Source organism: Lactuca virosa, chromosome 5 (assembly GCF_052849685.1).
Source record: "Lactuca virosa cultivar CGN04683 chromosome 5, Lactuca_virosa_CGN04683_v6, whole genome shotgun sequence".
In the NCBI taxonomy this organism is placed as follows: Eukaryota; Viridiplantae; Streptophyta; class Magnoliopsida; order Asterales; family Asteraceae; genus Lactuca; species Lactuca virosa.
In genome coordinates, this window is record NC_136430.1 from 291,829,948 (window position 1) to 291,839,356 (window position 9,409).

Consider the following 9,409-nt stretch of genomic DNA (forward strand, 5'->3'; position numbering starts at 1 on the left):
TCTTAATAGAACACCAAAAACGATTTAGAAGATATTATGATCAATTTTCCCAAATCTGTCCTCCAACTTCTAAAATCCGTGCAAGTCAATACGAACATCTAAAAATCATGAGACTTAGTTTTCTGGAAATCTTAGTGTGTCTACTTTCTTCAAACTTTGAATCAGATTTCGAAATTCCAAATCCTTGAGGGGTAAAATTGGCAATCTTCTCAGGCTAGTCCATGTTGTCACAGATTTCATGCACTGTCTTCAAAAAATCATAATAAATTCATCAGAACTCCAAATGTCAAAATTCCAAAGCCTATAGTTAGATATGGATGTATAGTTTCCAACATATAAAGGGTCTGATGTAATTCTTAGTATATTGATACAATTTATTCAAAGAGTGTTGAGTGGTCCAAAAAGTGACAGCTAAAAGTTACCAACTTGTAAATTTAATATAAAATAAGCCAAAAATCATTAGAATGAGATCTTTATATTTCTAAAAACATAAAAGGGGGAACTTTACCAGTATAATTTTATCAAAATTTAAAAATGGGTTGAAAGGTAAGAAAACATATCCCAAACAATGGACTACAATCAAAGAGAAAATAAGGAAATATGTACATAAGTTTTATAAGATTAATACAACAAACACAAGGTAAATAATGTTATAATTTTTGTGTAGGTTCTCAGAAAGGAAAGGATCCATCTTGCTCATGCTAGCTAATTTTCAAGATCAAGGAGGTGAGTACTAACTCTCCTATTATGTAGGCATTACTTGTTTTATGTTATTGTTCACAGATACCCTAATAACATGTGATTATGTGTATCTAATGACATATGATTTATGTGACTAAGGTCCTTTTCGTGTTCTCGATTCAATAATCGTTTTTTTTTCACTTTAATCATATGTGATTAAATACATTTAATCATATGTGATTATATGTTTCTAATCACATATGATTTTATTTGGAAAAAACAAATCTTGTCTATTTAAATCAAATGTGATTATAAACATACAATCACATGTAATTATATATGAACGTGAAAACAAATCTTTATCCAAATTAATCATATGTGATTAAATACATATAATCATATGTGATTATATGAATCTAATCACATATGATTTAATTTTTGCTTTGTCGATTCATTAGTTGTTCTCATGTATTTTATCACATGTGATTATATGTATAATCGTATGTGATTAAGTACATGAGCACAACTATTTAATCGAGAAGGAAAAAATAAATCTTGTCCACCTCAAATCATATGTGATTATATATATATATAATCACATGTGATTAAATATATTAGAACAATTATTGAATCGACGCAAGAATGAATAATTTCCATACGAATCATATGTGACTAAATACATCTAATCACATGTGATTTTATGTATCTAATCACATATGATTTATATGGACAAAAAATAATTGTGTCTATATAAATCATATGTGATTTGACACATAAGATCACATGTGATTATATATATGACAACAACCATTGAATCAAAAATACGAAAACAAATCTTTGTTCACACTAACTATGTGTTGTTAAATACATATAATTAAATGTGATTAAATACATGAGAAAAACTATTGAATGGAAAAGATGAAAACGAATCTTGTTTATATAAAATAATATGTGATTAGATATATAAAATCATATGTGATTATATACACGACAACAAATATTGAACCACGAACACGAAAACAAATCTTTATCCAAATTAATCATATGTGATTAAATATATCTAATCACGTGTGATTATATGAATCTAATCGCATATGATTTATGTGGACATAATTCATTTTTGTTTTTTCGATTCAATAGTTGTTCTAATGTATTTTATCACATGTGATTATATGTATAATCGTATGTGATTAAGTACATGAGCACAACTATTGAACCGAGAAGGCAAAAATGAATCTTGTCCACCTCAAATCATATGTGATTATATGTATCCAATCACATATGATTTATGTGGACAAGATTCGTTATCATGTTCTCAATTCAATTATTGTTTTTCTCAACTTTAATCATATGTGATTAAATGTATCTAATCATATGTGATTATATGTATCTAATCACATATGATTTATATGAACAAAAAGAATATTGTCCATATAAATCATATGTGATTAGATACATATAATCACATGTGATTATATACACTAAAACAAATATTGAATCATATGTGATTAAATACATATAATCATATATTAATATATATATGAGAAAAATTATTGAATAGAAAATACGAAAACGAATCTTTATCCAAATATTGAACCAAGAACGCGAAAACAAATCTTTATCCAAATTAATCATATGTGATTAAACACATATAATCACATATGATTTATGTGGACATAATTCATTTTTTCTTTGTCGATTCAATAATTGTTCTCATGTAATTTATCACATGTGATTATATGTATAATCGTATGTGATTAAGTACATGAGCACAACTATTGAATCGAGAAGGAAAAATTGAATCTTGTCCACCTCAAATCATATGTGATTATATATATATAATCACATGTGATTAATTACACAAAAGAAATTATTCAGTCTAAGCCGCAAAAATAAATATTGTCTACATAAATCATATCTGATTAAATACATATAATCACATGTGATTATATGTATCCAATTATATATGATTTATGTGGATGAGATTCATTGTCACATTCTCGATTCAATAACTGTTCTTTGTCCACTGTAATCATATGTGATTAAATACATATAATCATATGTGATTATATGTATCTAGTCACATATGATTTATACGGACAAAAAATAATGATGTCTATATAAATCATATGTTATTAGATACATATAATCACACATGATTATATACACAAGAACAACTATTGAATCGAGAACACAAAGATAAATATTATCCACATAAATCATGTGTGATTAAATGCATATAATCACATTTGACTATATGTATCTAATCACATAGAATTTATGTGGAAAATATTTATTTTTGCGTTCTCGATTCAGTTTTTGTTCTTGTGTGCTTAATTACATAAGATTATATGTATCTAATCAGATATGATTTATATGGACAATATTCATTTTCACATTCTTGTTCAATAGTTGTTCTTGTACATTTAGTCACATATGATTTCTGTACACAAGATTCATTTTCTCGTTTTTGATTAAATAGTTTTTCTTTTTCCACATTAATCATATGTGATTAATACATACAATCACATATGATTAAATACATAAGAAAAAAATATTGAATCATGAATATTATCAATATAAATCATATGCGATTTGATAGGTATAATCACATGTGATTAAGTACGTGAGTACAACTATTGAATTGAGAAAGAAATAATGAATCTTGTCCACATAAATCACATGTGATTAAATAAATATAATCACATGTGATTAAATATATTGAACAATTATTGAATCGACGCAAGAATAAATATTTTACATATGAATCATATGTGATTAAATAAATATAATCACAGGTGATTAAATACACAAGAACAACTATTGAATCAACACGTGAAAACAAATATTATCCATGTAAACCATATGTGATTAAATACATATAATCACATGTGATTTAATGCACGATGCCAATTATTAAATCAAAAACACGAAAATGAATACGGCCCACGTAAATAATATTTTATTAAATACATATAATCACGTATAATTATATGCATCTAATCACATATGATTTACATGGACAATATTCATTTTTGCATTCTCTAGTCACTAGTTTTTCACGTGTATTTAATCACATGTGATTATATGTATTTAATAACATATAAATCATATATGATTCGATACATATAATCACATGTGACTCGATACATATAATTACATGTGATTCTATACACGAGAAAAACTAATGAATCAAAAACATAATAACAAATCTTTGTAGGTGGGGGTGGTGGTGATGGGTGGTGGTGCTATGTGGTGATGGGTGGTGGTGGGTGGTTGCAAGTGGTGGTGATAGTGATGGGTGGTGGTTTTGGTGGGTGCGTGTGGGTGGTGGCGGTGGGTGGTGATGACGGTGGGTGGTGATGGTGGTGGTTGGTGGTGGTGTCGGGTGGTGGTGGGTGGTGATGGGTGGTGGTGGTTGTAGTGGTGGTTGGTGGTTGTGGTGGGTGGGTGGTGGGTGGTGGGTCGTGATGGGTGGTGGGTAGTGGTTGGTGGTGGTGGGTAGTGATGGGTGGTATTCGCGGGTGGTGGTGATGGGTGGTAGGTAGTGGTTGGTGGTGGTGGTGGGCGGTGGTGATGGGTGGTGGAGGTAGGTGGTTGTGGCGGGTGATGATGGTTGGGTGGTGATGGTGGTGGTGGTGGGTAGTGGGTAGTGATGGGTGGTGGGTGGTGGTTAGTGATGGGTGGTGGTGGCGGTGGGTGGTGGTTGTTAATGATGGGTAGTGATGGGTGGTGGTGGTGGCGGGTGGTGGTGATGGGTGGTAGGTAGTGGTTATGGGTGGTGGTGGCAGGCGGTGGTGATGGGTGGTGGAGGTGGGTGGTGGTGGTGGTTGGGTGGTGATGGTGGTGGGTGGTGATGGTGGTGGCGGGTGGTGGTGGTTAGTGATGGGTGGTGGTGGTGGGTGGTGATGGTGGGGTGGCGGGTGGTGGTGGGTGGTAGGTAGTGATGGGTGGTGGTGGTTGGTGGTGGGTGTGGTAGTGGGTGGTGTTGTGGTGGGTGGGTGGTAGGTGGTGGAGGGTAGTGGTTGGTGGTGGTGGGTAGTGATGGGTGGTAGTGGCGGGTGGTGGTAATGGGTGGTAGGTAATGGGTGGTGATGGTGGTGGTGGGCGGTGGTGATGTGTGGTGGAGGTGGGTAGTTGTGGCGGGTGGTGGTGGTTGGGTGGTGATGGTGGTGGGTGGTGGTGGTGGTGGTGGGTGGTAGGTGGTGGTTAGTGATGGGTGGTGGTGGCGGGTAGTGGCGGTGGGTGGTGGTTGGTGGTGGTGGGTAGTGATGGGTAGTGGTGGCGGCGGGTGGTGGTGATGGGTGGTAGGTAGTGGTTGTGGGTGGTGGTGGCAGGCGGTGGTGATGGGTGGTGGAGGTGGGTGGTGGTATAAATTAGTGTAAAAATATTATCTCAAAGTTAATGTCAATAACATAACCATTTTAAACATATATTTTTCAATATTTTAACAATATATTTTTAATTTTCGTTGCGCAACGCGCGGGAATTCGTCTAGTATATATATATATATATATATATATATATATATATATATATATATATATATATATATATATATATTATAAAGCATACATCTTTGAAGTCTTAAATACAAATCATAAAGCTTAGTTTACAACCAAGTAAAACATCTCCTAAAAATATGTCTTAAAACAATTTACATTGCATGAAGTACAATCAATTTAATAGCTGGCTAATTGGATGCTGCAATCAGCTTTAAATTTCATTGACAACTTTCATTTCACAAGGATTGCCAAATATACCTTCAAAATTTGTTGGGTATTTCTAAATACACGAATCAATTTCCAAATATACGAATGAATTGGTTGACTGATATATGTCAGTTACTAAATTTGACCATTTTAAATATATTATACTGTATTAAATTTCTCTTGCGGTTCCAATTCACAACGTGCTACTTTTTAATTTACTGCCCTTACATTTATATTAATTTTCAAATCAAACCTTATACTTATTTAAAATTCTAGTTTACATATATATATATATATATATATATATATATATATATATATATATATATATATATATATATATATATATATATATAGAGAGAGAGAGAGAGAGAGAGAGAGATACGTAAGTTCTATTGAAACAAAAAAGATTGTGAAAGTATGAATCATCCTCAGCCAATAATTTATATTCATATATAGATCAAACGTCTCCCATCTACCAGCAACCACCACCACCGCTACCAACCACCACCACCACCATCACCGCCACTACCACATCTATCACCGTCATCGTCATCAACACATCTACCACCTACAAACACCACCACCACCGCCACTCACTACTACAAAAAAGGCTTTCCTTGATAGACATTGTCTGTCGTAAATGCCTATACATGACAGACAAATGTCTGTCATTGAAAGCCATGTCATAAAGGATAATGACAAACATTTGGCATGTCATAAAATTTACGACAGACCTTTATGACCCACAATTAAGACATACATACACGACACACATTTTCGACATACATTTACGATTGACTTTGTATGTCGTAATTCGTAACATTCTTATAATTATGGCAGACATTTATGACATTCTATACGACATGATATTTGACATAGTTTTACGACATATTTTGTATGTCATGGTGTATATATATATATATATATATATATATATATATATATATATATATATATATATATATATATTCTAAATTTGTACCAAATATTAAACAAACTAAATTACACATTTAATGTCTAATAATGCAAAATAAGATATCATACATATACAAAAGTACATTCCATTACACTAACCATAATGTCAAAAGGTTCTCTAACAATTTTGGTTTCCGTTTGAAGTTTTTGTAAGGTTTTGGTTTCGTCGAAATCACTGATTCCAATTCTGTCGTAATCACTGATTTTGGTTCCACTATCAACCACCATAATATTAAACTATTTTGTTATCATATTAGCGGTGTTTAATAACTTTGTTATGATATTAGTCATATTTTATTTTTTTAAGTTTAGCGGATTTACAATTCTAGAAGTGAGCATCGGCCCGGACCCGGGACGAACTGGACAGAGAATCAAAAATAATGGATATAATGGGAAATGAAGAATCGAAAGCATACCAAATGATAGGAAAAAAAATTAATTGCTTTCTTTGTTAAAAAAAACTAGCAATGATAAATTATATAATTTGTTTGAGAACTAATTAGAAAGACGGATATTAGGTTTTATATAATATAATAGATTTTTTTTTCCTAAAACTATAACTATGATCGTAAACGAATTGAACGTTCATCAATTCAACCATATTCGTTCATTTGTTTGGTTAAACTTAAACGAACGTATATGAACAAAATTACATTCATGTTCATTCGTTTTGTTTATAACTTTAGTTATTGGAGTTTTCATTTTACTATTCTAGTGAGCTTGCCTAAAATATATACATTCATTTATATTTAACAAATCGTCAAACAATCTAGTTTAATAAATATTAATTCAATAAAAAATAATTTTATAATATTAATATATTTTTTAGCGTATGTAATAGATCGTGATTTTTTAGGTTAGTATACAACTTTTATTTGTTATTATTTTAAAATTACTAAAATAAAAAGAGACTTAATATAAAATAAAAACATTAGGTATGTATATTTTAAAAATCAATCCAAATAAATAGGGCAAAAATGTAAAATATAGAATTTGATGGGAATGCGTCACTGCACCATAATCATATGATTGTATTTTAATATTAGTTTACTAATTTCGATGTAATACCCGAAACAATTCGTTGCATATAGGAGGACCCAATTTGTTTGATCTAACTGATGAAAGTAAATTAAAAACTATAAAGTGAATCCAACGAATACAAACAGCTTTCAACAAACACAAAAGATGGATTAAATTCTACCCTAAATTTCACACGGATTGCCCACTTGTGTTCACTTGCTTTAAAAGACAAAAATCCACAACTAATTTTTACTCCACTTCTTCTCTTTTTCTCTCTCTCCAAAAATTCCTTCACACTCATCATCAATCTCTTTCTGAATACTTTGTACTAGCAAACTCCAAAAAAAAGACGTTTGATTTTTGTAGGAATTCAAAAAAATGGCTTTTGGACTACATTCTCCAAAAAGAGCATCCTTCTACTTCATGAATGATTTGCGCTTGCTGGTCTTCTTGGAGCTGAAAGAGCACAAGAAAAGTGGATATTCAAGCATGTTGTTTATTTTTTTCATATTACATTGTAATGAGGAGAAAAGTTTGTTGTTTCTCCCTAACATATGTTGTTGGTGTTGAAAGTGATTAAATATTAAGTTGTTGGTTTTCTTAAAAAATATACATATGTTTTATCAAATTGTAATGAAGTAATTGGTACCCCTGTGCGTAACTAAGAACATACTACATATGATTTCTATTTAAGTCATTAAATACTATGATTTCCTTGTAAAGTTGTTATAGTCGTCTAATACAAACAATCTACAACTTTTTTTTTAATAAAAAAGATAATGAGACCATCCAACCTACTATCAAAATTGTCAAACACACTTAGAGATTATAATCTAAACCAAACCATTTTTAATCTTACTAATAATAAATTACTAACAAAATTAGGTTAAAATTGTATTAGATAGAGATTGCAAAGAAAAAAATAACAAACAAACTAATCAGAAATATAAATAAATTTAGACGGTTTTAAGGGGTTTAAATCGTTTAAAGTTTTAAACCCTTTAAATATAACAGGTTACTAACACTAACAAGTGTAAGATTTTTTAAACAGATCCAAAAAACTTAAAAATCAGAAAAAAAAAACTTCCGACAAAAGATCGTGAGGTCATAACGGAGATGATGTAAGTGGCGGTTTCAAACCATCGTTTCCATTTCCATTCAAATTTGTTAAACCTTCACCTTCTTACAGATCTGTTACAGAAACATCACCTGATATAACCACCAAAAACCCCTTGACGATCCACCATAAACACAGTACACCACCACAGACTTGACCAAAAGAACCATCACCATCTTCGCAGTCAAGCACCACCATCACCTACGGAATACCACCGCTGCCATAACCTTAATCGGACCTACATACACCAAATTGAACAACCCAAGATAGCATTCTTTAGTTGATTCAGCCTTCACCACCGTAAGCACCATCACTGTACCACCATCAAAATCAAGCATCGAACATCGATTAAAGAGTGGGCAATTTTGGCGCCTATGGTCTGTGGATCGATACACAAGAAGAAAGAGACATGTGTTTTGTATTTGTCGGCAACAGGAAACAAGAAAAAAAATAGGTTAAGCAAAGTGAAATTTGGTAATATATTTGAATCTTTGATTGGCCTGTTTTTACTTTTTATTTGGCTATACACATTTTCAAGTGGACTGTGTAATTAGTCGGGTTAATCAAAATCTGGTGGACTACTATAAAAATCCCGATTCTCGATTCATCCCGGCGCGACGAAGATGTACAGGGATCTTCGACCCGATTACTGGTGGCCCTGCATGAAGCGGGACGTCGCCTGGTACGTAGAGCGGTGCTTGACCTGCAGGAAGGTCAAGGCCGAGCACCAGAGGCCACACGACAGGATGCAGCCGTTAGACATTCCCATGTGGAAATGGGAAGACATTACTATGGATTTCATCACCAAGCTTCCCAGGACTGCACGGGGAGTGGATTCGATTTGGGTCATCGTGGATCGGTTGACCAAGAGTGCCCACTTCGTACCGATCTAGGAGAGCAT

General features: G+C 32.6%; 1 long non-coding RNA gene across 1 annotated transcript; it reads right to left on the reverse strand.

The window, feature by feature from the left end:
• Window positions 1-7,400: 7,400 nt before the first annotated feature.
• LOC145116314 (uncharacterized) lies at window positions 7,401-8,953 on the reverse strand. The gene is made up of 2 exons (XR_013711993.1): window positions 8,601-8,953; window positions 7,401-7,847 (listed from the first exon to the last, which is right to left on the reverse strand). It is a non-coding gene; the product is annotated as an uncharacterized LOC145116314 (long non-coding RNA).
• Window positions 8,954-9,409: the final 456 nt, after the last annotated feature.